This window comes from Musca autumnalis, unplaced genomic scaffold (genome assembly GCF_047663935.1).
Source record: "Musca autumnalis isolate F117 unplaced genomic scaffold, ASM4766393v1 scaffold_1, whole genome shotgun sequence".
NCBI classification, from domain to species: Eukaryota; Metazoa; Arthropoda; class Insecta; order Diptera; family Muscidae; genus Musca; species Musca autumnalis.
The window spans coordinates 317,922,357-317,943,009 of record NW_027411644.1 but is presented as its reverse complement, the minus strand read 5'-3'; the positions used below and the strand labels follow the sequence as shown (position 1 = coordinate 317,943,009).

Here is a 20,653-nt window from a genome sequence, read left to right as displayed (position 1 = left end):
GGCCCAATTATTGTACCAGTATTAGTGCATATTAATGAATGAAGTTTTTTGTGTCCGCGATATGTTTAGCCATTGCATATCTCAAATCTAAATCCTCTTTCGCAATTTAATAATATCAGTTTAATATTTGGTAGATTATTCGGCTCGGATGCCCATTCATATAATTACCGAGCTGTAGTTATTTGATCATCAGTTAATTTATTGTCTGGCTGCTACAATAATTGCAAATCCATTTTCAAAATAGAAAAATGAAATTTTTTGGATGATTAAGGTAAACTCCTAAAAAACAACCAAACAAAGGTTAAAAATGTATTTTTTAAAATCCCACCATACCATTGCTACCGGACACGACATCATTTTCGAATGTTTCTCGATAGTTTTTCAGATATTTTGTTAAAGAACGACACACGAGAATGAATTGAAAACGGTTCATTCGTCGCACAGTTTACTAGTTGCTGATATTTTCGAATGTGGCAAGTTTCGAAAACGATGTCATATTCGAATATTTGGTGAATATCGTAAAAACCATCGTCAATTAATTCGATCCATCCATCAAAATTAACCGATATTCAAAATCGAAGGCTTTTCTGCAACAAACTGAGCTACGAATGAATAGCTTTCAATTCATTCTCGTGTGTCGTTCTCGAACAAATTATCCGCAAAACAATCGAGAATCTTCCGAAAATGGTTTCGTTTTCGAAACAAATGTTACACATTGATATAAAGGAAAAATTGTATTGACAAATTTAAAAAAAATAAGAAAAAAATGGCAATTATTCGAATCACACTACTAAATAAAATTGTTGTAATTAATTGCAGTGGGTGCCACCGTGGTGCAATGGTATGCACACCCGCCTTGCACACATAAGGTCGTGGGTTCGATTCCCCGGCCAGGCAACATCAAAACACTTTTCAACGGTGGCAAAATACCCCTCAGTAATGTTGGTGACATTTCCTGAGTATTTCAGCCATGTAAAACTTCTCTACAAAAGTGGTGTCTTAGACACGCCGTGAAAATATACTGAAATGTTTTTTGCAGAATCGCCACAGCAGAATATAAGGGAAATCAAATATAAACGTTTTGAATATGTGTCCGATGTCTCTCGAAAATTCCCATATGTTCTATTTTTAGAACAGTTGCATAGTGGATCCACTTGAGAAAGTGGCCAAAACGATATCCAGTGCAAATATCAAGTTAATACGCTGGTTACTGCTTTGTGATGCTGCGTAGATTGTTTTAAGGAACCATGAGCGTAGAATTCTCCCCTCTGGAGGGGATAAAAAAAATCATGAACAAACATACCGATTATCTTATGATGCAAAAATAGGCATGGGGAAACAAAACAATCTCCAAAACAACATAAAAACCAACCAATTTAGCGGGTTAAATAAATTAACATTTTTGTCTGAAAATTGGCAAAAATGTTGAGTATATATCTTATATCGTTTTTCCTGGAAGGCACGTACCGCCCACGTAAGTCGTATTTAGAAAAAAAACTTGTTGACCTTTCCATTGATGCAATTATGTAAATGTACGTGGTCAGAATTATTCCCTAATATATCCACATAAACCGTATTCTAGAGCAGTTTTAGTCTGCGACCTACCATTTAAAGCCTGACACTAGATGGCAGCTGATATTAATACTGGATAATCTTGAACCCATGACCTACATTGGAAAATTATTCCCAAGGTGGACACTGGTGGACATCATGACTAAAACCTTAGGTCAAATTTCAGTATATGATCTAATGCCAAAATACGCTAAGAAAACATGCAACTGGAATTCGATAATATGCTAAAAACACATTTTTATACCCTCAGCATTTATGCTAACACGGGTATAACACGAAATCCGTTTCAGAGAATTTTGAGTCGATTTAGAAATGTCCGTCCGTCTGTCTGTCTGTCTGGCTAGCTGGTGCGCACAATAACATTCGAACGTATGAAGCGATTTGGTCCAAAATTTAGCCTTCGTAATATTTAGTTTAAATTCAAAGATGTGCCTTATCGGTCCACTCTTTCAGTTACCTCCCCCACAAAAATTCGAAAATATTCGGAAAAATTGTGCGCACAATAACTCTCGAAGGTAGTAAACGATTTGGTCCACACTATACACATCGTGAAATTCCTACCAGACATAGATAAGGGTCCGATATGGGCTCTATCAGTCCACTCCTTCGGGTACCTCCCACACAGTTTAGGACCTGCTCTGCAATCGCTTTAATTTTTGTTGTAGCAACTTTCATCAGAGGCAAGCCCATACTTCCTGAGAAAATAACCCGAACGCTGTAAAACTCTCGATGTTAACAGTCTGTTTCTGTATGTTTGAAGGAATAGACAGACATAGTCCATTTTGGAAGTGGATCTTATTTTGGACTTGCCCACGAAAAACATACAGTCTTCTGTAGGAAAATGTGCGCGAATGAAACACGTAAATTGTAAGTTGTACTCACTACCAAAAATATTGGCCAAATGTTTAGATTTTGGAGCTAATCTTAACATGAACGCATTCGAATAAAACAAAAACTAATATATTTGAAGAAAGGTCCATGTCATAGCTGCCAGATGTTGTACCAAAAATTTGAAAAATTTAGTTTTCTACATTCAATAAAAGTGGGTTTCACTGGACTGATTAGGTCAATTGTTTGATGGAATAAATAAAATTTATAAATACAATTTATTTTTTTTTATTTTTGGCCAATGACTGGAACCATTGTGAGTTGAGCTAAATTTGTTTTCAATCTCATTATGTTTATTTTGCTCTCTGCTAGATTTGATCACACCCTGTGGCACCGCTCTCATTACTCAGTAAAATTTTTAAGAAAGAACCCATCATTTTTTTTGCTTACTGGTAATGCAGAACTTAGTTTCTTTACTTAACTTTGTAATAAGTTATTCGGCTCACGTGGCTCCAAATATTTTTTTTGCTGGAGTGTCACGATCGTGAAACCAAACAACAACAATTAAACACTTTAGAGACGACTAAGTACTAAACACTTTAGTTGATTAACGATCGTGGCACACGCCCCTCTCTAACAATAATAATTATATTTATACCCTACACCACTATGTGGGGAGGGTATTATAAGTTGGTTTTGGCCAAAAAGTTTGTAACGCATCGAAATAATGGTCGTAGACCCATACTTATATATATCAAAATGAATGTCTCGACGAGCTGAGTCGATCTGGCTATGTGTGTCCGTCCGTCAGTCCGTCCGTCTGTCCGTCTGTCCATCTAAACCTTGTAATCACGCTACAGGTCGCAATTTTGATCGGATCGTCACGAAATTTTGGGTGTTGATGGGGGTCCCGGAGGGGAAGAAGCCTATTGATTTTGGTGATGGTCGGATAATATTTAGGGGTCGGAATGGGCAAAGAACTTATGTGGATAAAAAGACAACGTTTTTTTTTCAAAGCGAATATCTCAGCTTCTATATGGGGTATACCACAAGCAAAACCTGTCAATTAAAGTAGAAAATATCACCTTTCTAATGATGTAAAGTAGGTCCTTGTACGTGATCAAACAACGAAGATATCACAATAGTCGCAAATAAACCCCAAATTTTCATGTTTGCGATTTTAGTTATAATGACGAATATCACAGCTTTGGCTGAGGACTTTCCAAAAGCAAAGCCTGACTATGAAAGTAGAAGAATCCACCTTTACAATGATGCAAACTAGGTTGGCTTACGTAACCAAATAACGGAGATATCGCAATAGTCGGTAATACATCCCATTTTTCTATTTTTTTGGAAATCACTCTACAGGTCGTTGATGACGGTCTCACAGAGGAAGAAATCTATTGATTTTGATGATGGTCGGATAATATTTAGGGGTCGGAATGAGCAAAAACTTTATTTGGAGAAAAAGTCAACATTTTATTCCAAAGCAAATATCTCAGCGTCTATAAGGGGTATACAAAAAGCAAAACCTGGCAATGAAGGTATAAAATATCGCCTTTACAACAATGTAACGTAGGTTGTCGTAGGTGGTCTAACAACGAAGATATCGCAATAGTCGCTAATAAAACCCAACTTCTCATTTTTGCGATTTTAATAATAATGACGAATATCACACCTTTGGTTGGGGACCTTCTAAAAGCAAAGCCTGAATAAGAAAGTAGAAAAATTCCATCTTTGAAATTATGCAAAGTGGTTGGCTTAGGTAGTCAAATAATAGAGATATCGCAATAGTCGTTAATGCATCCATTTTTTCAACTTTTTGATCGGATCATCACAAAATTTTCTCACAGAGATAGAAGCCTATTGATGTTGGTGATGTCGACAGTAGTCAAATATAAAATTAAGTATTAATTATTTTGGTTCAGTTCGCCCTAAGTCCTTTGGTATAAAAGCCAGATAGGTGAAAACTTTCGTATCTCCATAAAAGAAATGTTTTCGAGTGAAAAGATTATTCACAGATGTAGTGGTGTAGGGTATCACATAGTCGGCCCCGTACCGACTATAGCCTTTTCTCACTTGTTTTGTTTTGTTTTGTTTTGTTATTGTTGAAGATTCAATCATATGATTGCTTAAGTCTGGAGTATCCCCCCATTGGATTAACTTCATCATTACCCTCTGCTGTAGATAGTAATGCTTACAAAACGCACTAACAGTCATGATTTCATCCCGGCCAAGGGTAATATCAATTGTCTTTTCAGTTTTTGAAATTATGATTTTTCTAGTGAAAAACTGATCTCTTTAAGCATCGAGTATTTTCATGCTAATGAGAATGATGCTCACTTTTCGGCTTTTCCAAAAAACACCAGAACAAAATATTTGCAAGCTGACAGCACGATCCAACTAAGAAATTAAATATTTTCCACATTATATTACATTATAATTTTATATTTCCACATGTGTCATGGTATAAAGCTGCTGATTTGTAGTTAGTCAGAGGTTTACAGCTCTGTACTCAAGTTTTTCCACAGTGGATAACAAATTCTTCAAAATTAGTTTAAAGACATGGACGAGCAAATCACGGATATAAACAATGTCATGCTGATAAAATTAAACTTATTCTAGGCAATTTTATTGCCAAAATTTGGAAAGGAAAGCTCCAACAGTTGGGAAATTCCGTCTCCACAAAAAAAACATGTGATATGAGTGTAGTAGCACAAAAAATAGTAAGTAACATCTCGAGATATTCATAAAGGTACGTGGCAGTCACTAGATCACAAAAAAAAAAAAAAACAAACTGACAACTGTGTGACTGATTTCTGTAGGTATGATCAATCGAGGAGCAAACATCGACTTGGATCACTACATTGTTGCAGCAATGGTACGTTCCCGATTAAAGGTAGCTAATAACGAAAGACACTGCATATTCATCTCAAATTTTGCAATTGTTTAACAAAAGCACTCCTCGTTCATATAACATATCAGCAAAGTGGCCAAGTATTGTCCACTCCATACTAACTCCTCCACCAAAGAACCCCGAGCGTGACCAGGAGACTCGCGTTGCTACCAAAGAGGACAATGTTGCATATGAGACTACTAACTAGAATATTTATAATGTACATTTATATACAAACAAATAACAACAACATATTATGTAATGTTTAATTTGTTTTAAATTTCTTTTTAGTTAAATGTTACTAGTTACAATCAGTAGCAACGTGTAGTGAACGAGAGATGTATCTGACGAAAAGTAGAAGAGCAGGATGAAGAGAGAAATGCAAAAGCAGTAGTAAAAACAAGATATACCGGAGTCAGAAAGAAGTGCGAATTTTCTATTTCTATTACTATTGGTATCCATCATCCTACGAACAAATCTCAGAAGATGGTACTGAGTGTATATCGCCAGTCCAGGATAAGGTAAATACATCAATAAACCGTCTAGAGAATAATTAGGTCGCAGGACCCTAGCCGAATCGACACGCTGGTAAGGTATATATATGCATCAGATGATTGGACTTGAACGTTCTATTTGTTCAAAATAAAGGGCCATAAGTCTTCTTACTATTGTCGAAAGTTGATGGTCAAGAAAATAATTTGGGTCATATCAGTGCGACTTTAGACCTGGTAAATCCACCGTCATTAACCAGATATTTACCTTTCGGAAAATACTGGAGAAGACCCATGTGATTCAGGTCTACACTTACCATATTTTGTTGTCGATTGTACGAGAGTCACTAGAAAACTATCTGACCTAGGCAGCAGCCAGTGTCTCCAGGCGTCTTTTGATATTTTTGGAAAGTTTGACAATTTTTAGCCTATGCGTATTCAGGACAGTTTGACAAATGACCATGTATTTTTTCGAAATTTCTTGCACCGATCAACACGGGATCCAACGAGAAACCCCCATTTTTGCCGCCAAGTGTACATGCCGCCGTGGTGCAATGGTATGCACACCCGCCTTGCACGCAGAAGGTCGTGGTTCGATTCCCCGACTAGGCAACATCAAATTTTCAACTGTGGCAAAATACCCCTCAGTAATGTTGGCGACATTTCCTGAGTATTACAGCCGTGTAAAACTTCTCTACAAGGGGTGTCGTAGGACACGCCGTTCGGAGTCGGCGATAAATTGTAGGTCCCATATCATTGAGCTAATATGAATCGGGGTGCACTCATTGATATGAGAGAAGTCTCCCTTGTCCTTGGAACAATGTTTTGTTGTTTGTTCATGCAATATCAAATGTTAGTTGGTGGAATAAATTCCAAAAGATGCCTCTATCTCACGGTATATAACATGGCGATCTTGCATTATCCGTTCACACACGGCTTAATTTTTTCTGGCACAACAGCCGTTTTTGGACGACCCTCACGAACTTCGTCTTTTTTGGCGAGCGCTGGCCACGATTGAATTCATTAAACCAGTTTTTCATAGCGCTATGGGATGGTCCTTTTTCGACATATAAAGATTTCATTTGATCGATGTACCCTTGCCGCGATTATCCACGTGGAAAGATGTGAAAAATTATCGGACGAAAATGTTCACAAGTAAATTCCATTTTTTTGCAAAGTCATTTTTTCAAGTCACTGTAAACAAATCAAGACATGGTCGTATTTCAAACTGTCCTGAGTTTTCTAGTGACATAACATAAACTTCGACAGTTCTATACGTTCATTTTCTGACTAATGGGAATTACAGCTTTATAGGGGCTATACCAATACATGGTCTGCTCTCTGATTAGGTCGTTTTTTACTAACGAAAAATTGAAATACCACATGAAATGCCTTAGTCAGAAATTGGGAAGTGCCTCTGTATGGGGGCTATGTCGATAACATTCTGTAGGGAAATTATTCAAAATTACAACTGATTCGTTTTGAACTATAAACCAAAAAATCGGACGGTATTGCTTTTTGACAGCTATACAAAGTAATAGAACGGTATAGTCCATCATCGGACGTGACCTGTCTACAGGTTGATGAATATGAATAAACCGACCCAAAAATCAACTAAATATACTCTCCATATTATGGTGGGGGTTATAGGAATTGGTTTACAAATTACGCTTTCAAAACCACTGTAGAATAACGAAGCCATATGTCATCCAGGTTAGATGTGTATGTAATATCTTTTTTTTTTGGCACTGGCACTTTTCTAACCGTGTTGGAAGCGAAAAACAAAACATTATGACAGAATCGCTAAAAAGCAACAGAACACGAAAGGTAAAGCCCTTTAAACAAAGTATGCAAATAAATTTGTGTTAACATAAAAGCAAAAAAATAATGCAGGATTATTGTACATTTCTTCCCATACGTTTATTGCTAACGTTTTTAAATCTAAAGTTATGTATTCTGCTGGGTGAGAGATGTGGGTCAGCGGGTGGTAATTTCAAGGGTTATTTCAACCTTCACATACATTTCGGTTTGTATGGTATTTACCTTTTTTTTCTTGAAAAGGCTTTTAAATAATCAAGTTTTGTTACATCACTCGCTGATTTATTTAAATAAATGTCTATTAAAAAATATCCACCAGCAGAAATGAAAAACATTAAAAGGTATTAAACGGATTTCCGTGATGTAGTCGCATCAAAGTTCTTAAATGATTGCCAAGTTAATAAAAAAACTGTAATGAAATAATAAATGTTTATTTTTAGCTATAAAACGTTTAAAAAAAATTGTAAGCAAGCTATTTGTAGGGTGTCTTAAACAATAACGAATGTGCTAGTAAATTCATTTTTCTAAATTTTAATGGAGGAAGTCTTATTTTGGTCAAATGGCATAATGTTTGTATATCTAAAGCTTTTAATCATTTTTCATAAAGTAATTTTACTAGGGATGACAATAAATATAATAACCTGCGGGAAAGAATATACAAATTACAGCTTCTCTTTATCATAACTGTTCAAGACAAAATTTATTTACAAATTTATACAGAAATTGGAAACAAGAAACAAATCTAAGAATGTAACAATTGATGAAGTTACATTAAATCAAGGTATAAACAATTAGTTTCCTTTCGTTTATAAAGAAGACTAAGTACCAAACTTCAGAAATTTTGGTAAAACCTACAAAATACCGAAATTCGGGAGGTACCGTTCCATGGAGGGCATATCAAAACGTCGATTTATACCTAGAAATATCTGGCGTAAAGTTTTTAGACTCAAAGAAGACTAAATAGCAAATTTCCGATATTTCGGTAAAACCTTCAAAATACCGAAAATCAAGAGGTACGCTTCTTTGGAGGATAAAAGAACACTCGGACCTATACTGATAATTCTATTCTGGAATATTTTATATCGCCATGGAAGACTAAATAACAAATTTCAGTCTTTTGGTGATTTTCGTAATTCCGAAGGTTGTGATGGCAATGTACAACCTACGGAATTACGAAAATCGGGAGGTCCAATGTCCGTCCGTCTGTCTGGCTGACTGGAGCGCACGATAACACTCGAAAGGATTAACTGATTTGGTCCAAAATTTGGCTTTCGTATTATTTTGTCAAAACGTAGTTTAAGTGCGAAGATGGGCTATATCGGTCCACTCCCTCTGGTACCTCCCCCACAAAAGTTCAAAATTTTGCGCAAAAATTATGCTCACGATAACTCTCGAAGGGACTTACCGATTTGATCCATACTTTCCACCTCGTAATATTTCTACCGGACATAGAGCAATTTCGAATATGGAATTTATTGGGCCCATCCTTCGGGTACCCCCCACACAAAATTTCGGAAAAGTGCAGTTTTGATTTTTCTTGTAACACCTTGTATTTGCCGCCCCTTTACGACGGTACAAGCTTTTTAAGGGGCAAGTCCATACTTCCTGACATATGGGCCGAAAGCTGTAAAACCCCGCTATGGCACCATGTGTATTGGATGGAGCGCACGAACGGATAAACTGATTTGATCCAACATTTGGCAGTCGTAATATTTTGCTTAAATTAAAACAAGTTCCAACATGGGTCATATCGGTCTACTCCTTCGGGTACCTTCCCCACAAAATTTCAGAACTTTTCACTAAAATGGTGCTTACGATAACTCTCAAAGACAGCAACCGATTTGGTCCATACTTTGGAAATCGTAATATTTCTACGAAACATATATGAGGTTAGAATATGGACTATGTATGCCAACTCCTTCATATACATCCCACACCAAATTTCGAAAATGTGCATTACCTCCTTTCGAATCGTTTTGATTTTTCTTGCAACAGGTTGCATTCAAGGCCCCTATTACGATGGTACACGTTTTTTTCAGTGGCAATTCCATACTTCTTGGGAAAATGGTCTGAAAGCTGTAAAAAAAACATACGTCCAGCATGTATAGTGGCTGGTGCGCACGACAACTCCCGACCCGAATACTGCGTTGGTCCACACTTTGCATATAGTAATAATTCTTCGGATATTAGATGGAATTGTGAAAGATGCTGCTTATAGGTCCACTTTTTCCGGTACCTCGACAATAGTTCGAAAATATTGGCTAAAATGGTAACGCATTATCTCATAAATGGAACAACCGATCTGGTCCAAACTTTGGATCTCGAAATATTTTGTCCAAACTTAGTTCATGCTCAAAAGTGGGCCCTATCGCACAGTGATTCCATATGTATGGAAAGGAGTGCCAAAAATAGTTCTAATCGAGCTATCGCCTCGAAATGTTAAACATTGGTTTATAACGAGGCAAAGAGATAGAAAAAATAGTGGATGTAGGTCCACATTTTGGTATACCCCCCATAAAAAGGTACCGCCCGATTTTTGGTATTTTGAAGAATTTAGATAAATTTTCCAACCGATGTGCTTGAAATTTTGCATTTTGAGTTCTGTGTGAACAAAATACATCCCCGCAAAAAATGTTCAATATAGGTCCACGTTTAGGTATAGCCCCCATAAAAAGGTACCGCCCGATTTCCGAAATTTCTACGATTTTAAAGGCGTGGTATAAGGGAATTAACTTATAGGGGCAGATGGTGGCAGCTGGATTTTTTTATCGTAAACTAGAGACTTTCCCCTGTATTTTACAAAAAATATAGAATCTCCCAAATACTCCCAACATTAGTAAAATTCAACATAAATTTATAATACTCAAGGCATATTTATATAAGGTAGAAGTAACAATCCGCTGTATTCTTACTTTTTTTTGTAAACTTAGTTTTCAAAATATAACAGGGTCTACTCATGAAATTTGAAACTTCGACATTTGCTACCATAAAATACTGCTTTTAATCCTAAACGTGTAATACAAATGACCAACGACAGTTCTGAATGCTTTATATTTACATTTTGATTCAAATTTGTTCTATTTTAGATGAATTTCAAAATGTATTTATGTTTTTCCTGAGAAAATTTTTGGAACGACCCTATTATTCAATATTTTCTTTGACAATTAATTTTCAATTACAACAATGTTGTTTTTGTAAATTTGTTAGTTGTTGTAATTCATGCATATCAGCAAAAATGTCTAAAATCGTCTTTTCCATTTCAAAAAAATCAAAAAAAAATTTTGATACTACATCTATGATTTTTGGTACATAGATTAAGAAAAAAATCGTCATTCCAAATCTGTTTTCGTTACCAACTTTGATTGTTGCGCGCAAAAGATATGACCGTTTTAATTATGCTAATTAGAAAAAATTCTAAAAAAATCGCGGCTTAATATAGTAAGCTGTTATATCCAATTGTCGTTAACTGAATTCGCAGCCTTTGAGAATATGCAAAAAAAAATTCAAAAAGTTTCAATGGATTCGCGAAAAATTAAATTTATTAAATAATTTCACGTATTTACAAACATATTTTTGAAACAATAGCGCTTATACTTACAAAAAAATATATAAAAAAATTATAGCAGCATCCAGACATTGTGAGGAATAAAATGAAACCTAAGTCGTGAAGTTTGGAGCTATAGTATTCGTGTTATTTGCAAAAATACAATGAAAATGTGACGAAAAAAATAAAAATTATGTTATTCTAATTTTATTTTTTTATGGTTTTATAGGAAATGTTGAAGAAAAAATGATTGAGTTCTTCGTCATTTTCGTCCAAATTTCACGCAATAATGAAGATATTCCGTTGCAACAACTTTTTCTCTTATAGTTTTCCTATGGGCGAATATTTTTAGAAGATTATATTAAATCACAAGGAATTCCAATTGTGGCATAACATTAAAGTAATGTTATATTGAATATTACAACATTTGAAACGCATATAAACCGCGTAATAGTGAAAATGACATGATGCGCATCCGATTTTCCAAAACAGCGAATCAATCCCTCTTATTTGATATACACTTTGTGAAATTCCATTTGACGACCACGATGTAGCATCAGTTGCATGTTAGGGTGCAAAAAACAGTAAAATGCCCATAATTTCCACGAAGTACATTTGCATTTTATGCGCATCCGATTTCAATGATCACCATTAAAAAATACATCATCCTATGTCATTTCAATGCGATCCATCAAGAACCGTGGATGTAGCATCGCACTCAGTTTTTAGAAAAAATCTATTATATCTCCGGATTCGCGAACGTTTTTCAATATCTGTTTTCGCACATTTTAAATATGCGTTTCGATCTATATATCTAAGTAGGAAATACACATCTAAAACGCGTCTAAATGCGCGATATTTTCAAAAATATTTTTTGCATATTTTCGAAATTTGAGGGTTATTATATCCGCCGATCTAGTGGATGGATTTAGACGCGCAAAGGCTTGTTAGATTCAGAACGTAAAAAAACTAAATTCACGCGGGTTTCCACTGAAATCGAAAGGCATTTGTAAGTTTTGAATCCAAAAAACTGGTTTTTTAAAAAAAATTACGCACAAAAATTTCGACTTTAAGCTGAGATTGTTGTGAACCTTCGAAGGCTACACGCCCGAGTTATACATCAAAAAATGCGTAATCGCGAGTACTACAATCTCATAATCAGTTTTTAAACGAGTACAGTTGCGCGTTCCGATTAGAGCAAAAATTCAAAAAACCCAATTTTTCAGTCTTCAAAATGTCAGCATCCGTTTGAGATTGATGCGGTGGTTATATTAAAAAATCATACATTAGAAACTTCCTCTCTGAAGTGTATTCTTTAACTTCTTCTTTGAACATTATACTCTACATTGTATTGTACAGCCACTAATTGAAAACTGACTTAAAAAAACTCGTTTCCTTCAACGATTTTTTTCTATTTTTTTACATTAATATGACCACAGCTTCCGCTCAAATTATAATTTTAAGAAATCCATCGGTGAATCGTGCTAAAACAGTTTATTTTACCTAAATGCGTTCAAAAGTTATGGTATATTACAACAATTCGCGAGATACAATACCCCATACCTCAGTTTCAACAGAAGTAAATTTTCTACAAAAAGGCCGATATACCCTATATAAATTTGCCTTGATAGTACTGATATTAAAAATACCAAAAAAAGTCGTTTACAAAGAATTTAGTTTTAAGGAAGTTAGAAAATGATTTATGATTTTTTATACCCTCAGCATATATGCTAACGAGGGTATATACACTTTCATACGGGCAAAATGTGCCTCATCGAAATAATGTTTGGACGAAATGTGTTTCAGACAATTTGGAGTCTAAATTTTGCTAAATGTCCGTCCGTCTGTCTGTCTGGCTGGTTGGTGTGCACGATAACTCTCGAACGGATGAACCGATTTGGTCCAAAATTTGACTTTCGCAACATTTTGTCCAAACTTAGTTTAAGTTCGAAGATGGGTTATATCGGTCCACTCCTTCTGGTACCTCTCCACAAAAGTTCGAAAATGTTCGGAAAATTTGTGCGCACGATATCTTTTAAAGTAAGTAACCGATTTGGTCCAAAGTTTACACATCGTGAAATTTCTACCAAACTTAGATGAGGTTCCAATATGGACTCAATCGGTCCACGCCTTCGGCTACCTCCCACACAAAGTTTCGGAAAAGTTCAGTTTAGGACCTCCTCTCAAATAGTTTTGATTTTTGTTGTACCATCTTGCATTCACGGCTCCCCATACGGCGGTACAAGTTTCATCAGGAGCAAAACCCTACTTTCTGAGAAAATAGCCTGAAAGGTTCAAAAAACCCCTATGACACCGTGTGTAATGGTTGGAGCGCAAGATAACTCTCGAACGGATCTGCCGATTCGATTCAAAATTTGGCCTTCATAATATTTTGTCCAAACTTAGTTTATGTTCGATGATAAGCCATATCGGTCCACTCCTTCAGGTACCTCGCCGAAAAAAGTTCAAAAATGTTCGGAAAAATTTTGCGCACGAAAGCTCTTGAAGGGAGTGACCGATTTGGTCAATACTTTACACTTCCTAATATATCTACCAGATATAGATCAGGTTCGAATATGGACTATATTTATCCACTCCTTCTGGAACCTCCCACACAAAATTTCGGATAAATTCACTTTAAGACCTGCTCTCGAATTACTTAGATTTCTTTTGAAGCAACTTGCATTCACTGCATCAATTACGACGGTAAAAGCTATTCAAGGTAAGTCCATACTTCTTGGTAAAACCGCCCGAAAGGTGTAAAAACCCTTATGGCACAATATGTAGTGGTTTTAGAGCACGCTATCTCTCGAACGGATCAGCCGATTCGGTCTAAAATTTGCCGTTCATAATATTTTGTCCAAACTTAGTTTAAGTTCGAAGATAGACCATATCGGTCCACTCCTTTAGGTACCTCCCCCACAAAAGTTTGAAAATGTTCGGAAAAATTGTGCGCACGACAATTCTTGAAGGGAGTAACCGATTTGGTTCATACTTTTCGTATCGCAATATCTCTACGGTCCACTCCTTCGAATACTTCCCACACAAAATTTATGAAGAGTGCAGTTTTTTGGTGGTCAAGTCCATATTTTGTGCTCTAAATAACACTAACGGCTCCAACATAAATGATGGATGAACGCGAAAACTTACGAACTGAGTATTCAATGCGGGCGAAACTTTGCATATCGTACCATGTCTTCCAAACGTGTTTCAACTTCCAAGAAGGTCTATATTGGAAACCATCTTCGGGTACCTCCCTCTCAAAAGTTGATCATGTTTATTTAAATAGTTTACAAATTGGAGTACAGAAAGTACTTCTTGTGATCATGTTTACAGCGATGTAATATTTTTCCTGGCTTCCAAATATAGAATAATACTTCCTGAGTTTTGGGCATCGAAATGACTTAATATTCAGGGCCACTCCTTCATACATCTCTCGCACTAAAAATTTCAATTGTCGGCGATAAAGTGCTATAATTTGAAATTTGGAACAACCTGAAAGTTTTCCCTGTCAACTTTCAAATTTTATTTTGTCACCTACGAAGCTGATATTTTCTTCCAGGCCGAACTTGTTATACCCTAAAACACGATTTGTATTGAAGTACATGAAGAAGACTAAATACCAAATTTCAGAAAGTTCAGTAAAACAATGTGGCTAACCTTCAAAATACCGAAATTCGGGAGGTACCGTTCCATGGAGACTATATCAAAACGTCGATCTACACTTACAGGTTTCAGGCGTAAAGTTTTTATACTCAAAGAAGACTAAATACCAAATTTCCGATATTTCGGTAAAACCTTCAAAATATCGAAAATCAAGCAGTACGCTTCTATGGGTTTATATGAACCCGCAGAAAAATTCGAAAATCGGGGGAGGTACCGTTCTATGGCGACTATATCGAAACGTGGATCTATACCGACGAATTTCAGTCAGATAGACTTTTACCTCCAACGAAGACTAAATACCGAATTTCAGCCATTTCGGTGGGTTGCTGCGGCCACAACCTTCAAAATAACGAAAAGTACATTTGGCTAAAGTATATTCTTTGATAAAGCATACTCCTACAGACCTACAGCGACAAATTCCATATGGAACGTTTAATACCCCAAATGAAGACCAAATACCAAATTTCAGCCATTTCGGTGGGATATTGAGGCCACTACCTTCAAAATAGGGAGGTACCGTTCTATGAGGGCTATATGAAGGGGAAAATTTTTATTCTCCCAACGAAGCCATTTCGGTGTGATAATGAGGCGAAAACCTTCAAAATACCGAAAATCGGGTTGTACCGTTATATGGGGGCTATATCAAAACGTGGACCAATATTGCCCATTTGCAATACCAAACATCCTAGGAGTAATAGAAACTTCTATACCAAATTACAAAGCTCTATCTTAAAAATTGCGAGCTGTATCTTGATTTTAACAGACGGACGGACAGACGAACATGTTTATATCGACTTAGAATTTTACCCTGATCAAGAATATATGATGATAGAAAATGATTTATGATTTTTTATACCCTCAGCATATATGCTAACGAGGGTATATACACTTTCATACGGGCAAAATGTGCCTCATCGAAATAATGTTTGGACGAAATGTGTTTCAGACAATTTGGAGTCTAAATTTTGCTAAATGTCCGTCCGTCTGTCTGTCTGGCTGGTTGGTGTGCACGATAACTCTCGAACGGATGAACCGATTTGGTCCAAAATTTGACTTTCGCAACATTTTGTCCAAACTTAGTTTAAGTTCGAAGATGGGTTATATCGGTCCACTCCTTCTGGTACCTCTCCACAAAAGTTCGAAAATGTTCGGAAAATTTGTGCGCACGATATCTTTTAAAGTAAGTAACCGATTTGGTCCAAAGTTTACACATCGTGAAATTTCTACCAAACTTAGATGAGGTTCCAATATGGACTCAATCGGTCCACGCCTTCGGCTACCTCCCACACAAAGTTTCGGAAAAGTTCAGTTTAGGACCTCCTCTCAAATAGTTTTGATTTTTGTTGTACCATCTTGCATTCACGGCTCCCCATACGGCGGTACAAGTTTCATCAGGAGCAAAACCCTACTTTCTGAGAAAATAGCCTGAAAGGTTCAAAAAACCCCTATGACACCGTGTGTAATGGTTGGAGCGCAAGATAACTCTCGAACGGATCTGCCGATTCGATTCAAAATTTGGCCTTCATAATATTTTGTCCAAACTTAGTTTATGTTCGATGATAAGCCATATCGGTCCACTCCTTCAGGTACCTCGCCGAAAAAAGTTCAAAAATGTTCGGAAAAATTTTGCGCACGAAAGCTCTTGAAGGGAGTGACCGATTTGGTCAATACTTTACACTTCCTAATATATCTACCAGATATAGATCAGGTTCGAATATGGACTATATTTATCCACTCCTTCTGGAACCTCCCACACAAAATTTCGGATAAATTCACTTTAAGACCTGCTCTCGAATTACTTAGATTTCTTTTGAAGCAACTTGCATTCACTGCATCAATTACGACGGTAAAAGCTATTCAAGGTAAGTCCATACTTCTTGGTAAAACCGCCCGAAAGGTGTAAAAACCCTTATGGCACAATATGTAGTGGTTTTAGAGCACGCTATCTCTCGAACGGATCAGCCGATTCGGTCTAAAATTTGCCGTTCATAATATTTTGTCCAAACTTAGTTTAAGTTCGAAGATAGACCATATCGGTCCACTCCTTTAGGTACCTCCCCCACAAAAGTTTGAAAATGTTCGGAAAAATTGTGCGCACGACAATTCTTGAAGGGAGTAACCGATTTGGTTCATACTTTTCGTATCGCAATATCTCTACGGTCCACTCCTTCGAATACTTCCCACACAAAATTTATGAAGAGTGCAGTTTTTTGGTGGTCAAGTCCATATTTTGTGCTCTAAATAACACTAACGGCTCCAACATAAATGATGGATGAACGCGAAAACTTACGAACTGAGTATTCAATGCGGGCGAAACTTTGCATATCGTACCATGTCTTCCAAACGTGTTTCAACTTCCAAGAAGGTCTATATTGGAAACCATCTTCGGGTACCTCCCTCTCAAAAGTTGATCATGTTTATTTAAATAGTTTACAAATTGGAGTACAGAAAGTACTTCTTGTGATCATGTTTACAGCGATGTAATATTTTTCCTGGCTTCCAAATATAGAATAATACTTCCTGAGTTTTGGGCATCGAAATGACTTAATATTCAGGGCCACTCCTTCATACATCTCTCGCACTAAAAATTTCAATTGTCGGCGATAAAGTGCTATAATTTGAAATTTGGAACAACCTGAAAGTTTTCCCTGTCAACTTTCAAATTTTATTTTGTCACCTACGAAGCTGATATTTTCTTCCAGGCCGAACTTGTTATACCCTAAAACACGATTTGTATTGAAGTACATGAAGAAGACTAAATACCAAATTTCAGAAAGTTCAGTAAAACAATGTGGCTAACCTTCAAAATACCGAAATTCGGGAGGTACCGTTCCATGGAGACTATATCAAAACGTCGATCTACACTTACAGGTTTCAGGCGTAAAGTTTTTATACTCAAAGAAGACTAAATACCAAATTTCCGATATTTCGGTAAAACCTTCAAAATATCGAAAATCAAGCAGTACGCTTCTATGGGTTTATATGAACCCGCAGAAAAATTCGAAAATCGGGGGAGGTACCGTTCTATGGCGACTATATCGAAACGTGGATCTATACCGACGAATTTCAGTCAGATAGACTTTTACCTCCAACGAAGACTAAATACCGAATTTCAGCCATTTCGGTGGGTTGCTGCGGCCACAACCTTCAAAATAACGAAAAGTACATTTGGCTAAAGTATATTCTTTGATAAAGCATACTCCTACAGACCTACAGCGACAAATTCCATATGGAACGTTTAATACCCCAAATGAAGACCAAATACCAAATTTCAGCCATTTCGGTGGGATATTGAGGCCACTACCTTCAAAATAGGGAGGTACCGTTCTATGAGGGCTATATGAAGGGGAAAATTTTTATTCTCCCAACGAAGCCATTTCGGTGTGATAATGAGGCGAAAACCTTCAAAATACCGAAAATCGGGTTGTACCGTTATATGGGGGCTATATCAAAACGTGGACCAATATTGCCCATTTGCAATACCAAACATCCTAGGAGTAATAGAAACTTCTATACCAAATTACAAAGCTCTATCTTAAAAATTGCGAGCTGTATCTTGATTTTAACAGACGGACGGACAGACGAACATGTTTATATCGACTTAGAATTTTACCCTGATCAAGAATATATGGGTATATCTCTGTCGTTATAGCAGAATGATACTTTGCATAGCAGAATGATACTGCTGAAGCGCACATTAACACTCGAAAGGATTAAATGATTTGGTCAAAAATTTGGCTTTCGTAATATTTTGTCCAACCTTAGTTTAAGTTCGAAGATGGGCTATATCGGTCCTTCCCCACAAAAATTCAAAATTTTACGCAAAAATTATGCTCACGATCCATACTTTCCACCTCGTAGTATTTCTACCGGACATAGATCAAGTTGAATATGAACTTTATTGGACCCCTCTTTCGGGTACCACCCACACAAAATTTCGGGAAAGTGAGGTTTCAGACCTCCTCTCGAATAGTTTTGATTTTTCTTGTAACAACTTGTATTTGACGCCCCTTTTACGACGGTTCAAGCTTTTTCAGGGTCAAGATAATGACGCGAAAGCACGAACGGATAAACTGACTCGGTCCAAAATTTGACAGTTCTAATATTTTCGGTCTACTCCATCGGGTACCTCCCCCACAAAAGTTCAATAGTAATAATTGTTCCACAAACATCCCAGGCGGGACAGGGGAGACTTCTCTTATATCAATGAGTGCACCCCGATTCTTATCAGCTCAATGATATGGGACCTACTGTTTATCGCCGAGTCCGAACGGTGTGTCTTAAGACACCACTTGTAGAGAAGTTGTACAAGGCTGAAATACTCAGAAAATGTCGCCAACATTACTGAGGGGTATTTTGCCACCGGGGGTGTGCATACCATTGCACCACAGTGGCACCCAAAAGTTCAATACTTTTCACTAAAATGGTGCTCACGACAACCGATTTGGTCCATACTTTGGACTTCGTAATATTTCTACGAAACATAGATCAGGTTAGAATATGGACTATATATGTCAACTCCTTCAGATACCTCCCGCACCAATTTTCAAAAATGTACATGCATCGTTTTCATTTTTCTTGCAACAGGTTGCACTCAAGGCCCCTATTACGATGGTACAAGCTTTTTTCAGTGGCAAGTCCATACTTCTTGGGAAAATGGTCTGAAAACTGTAAAAAAAAACATACGTCCAGCATGTATAGTGGCTGGTGCGTACGACAACTCCCAAACCGAATACTGCGTTGGTCCACACTTTGCATATCGCAATATTTCTTCGAATATTAGATGAAATGGTGAAAGATGCTGCTTATAGGTCCACTTTTTCCGGTACCTCGACAATAGTTCGAAAATATTCGCTAAATTGGTAACGCAATATCTCATAAACGGAACAACCGATTTGGTCCAAACTTTGGATCTCGAAATATTTTGTCCAAACTTAGTTCATGCTCAAAAGTGGGCACTATCGCACAGTGATTCCATATGTATGGAAAGGAGTGCCAAAAATCGTTCTAATCGAGCTTCCGCCTCGAAAATTTAAACATTGGTTTATAACGAGGCAAAGAGAAGGAAAAAAATTAGTGGATGTAGGTCCACATTTAGGTATACCCCCCATAAAAAGGTATCGCCCGATTTTTGGTATTTTGAAGAATTTAGACAAATTTTCCAAACGATTTGGTTGAAATTTTGCATTTTGAGTTCTGTGTGAACAAAATACATCCCCGCAAAAAAGGTTCAATATAGGTCCACGTTTAGGTACACAGAAAAAAATTTTAGACATTTGATAAAACAATTCAAAGATTCAGTCAAAAATCGATCGATTTCCGGCGATAAAAAATTGTCATATTGACAAAATTCGATAAAATTATTTGATCACAAAGTAAATATACAACTCAATACATTTCGATAAAAAATCGATAAATATTTTAGTCAATATGTGAAATATTTTATCAGTTGTATTTTTATATTGTGATCAAATAATTGATTAATTTCGTCAATATGACAATTTTTTTATCGCCGGATTTTTTTTCTGTGTATAGGCCCATATAAGTTTCATTCTGGAATTTGTACATTTACCTCTTTAATTTTTAATAGTTTCATTTATAAGCTGCGAATGCTTTGCGGATGTATTCTACATTTTTAAAGCACCACATACAAATTTAAATTTCTTCGGCTAAGCTCGACATATTACCGCTGAAAATTGGCAAAAATAATAGACAATATTTATTTCAATCGCAGTCAAAATTTGTTGGCATACATTTTTCGATTTTTTGTCCACGGGCGGAACCACAGTGTATCGGTCAACATTTATGTTTAAGTGCGGTTAATGGTCTGAATCCTTT

General features: G+C 36.5%; 1 protein-coding gene across 20 annotated transcripts in view; it reads right to left on the bottom strand.

The window, feature by feature from the left end:
- The window catches only part of LOC141389991 (sodium/iodide cotransporter), a 459,732-nt gene that overhangs the window by 290,016 nt on the left and 149,063 nt on the right, over positions 1–20,653 (bottom strand). The window lies entirely within an intron of this gene.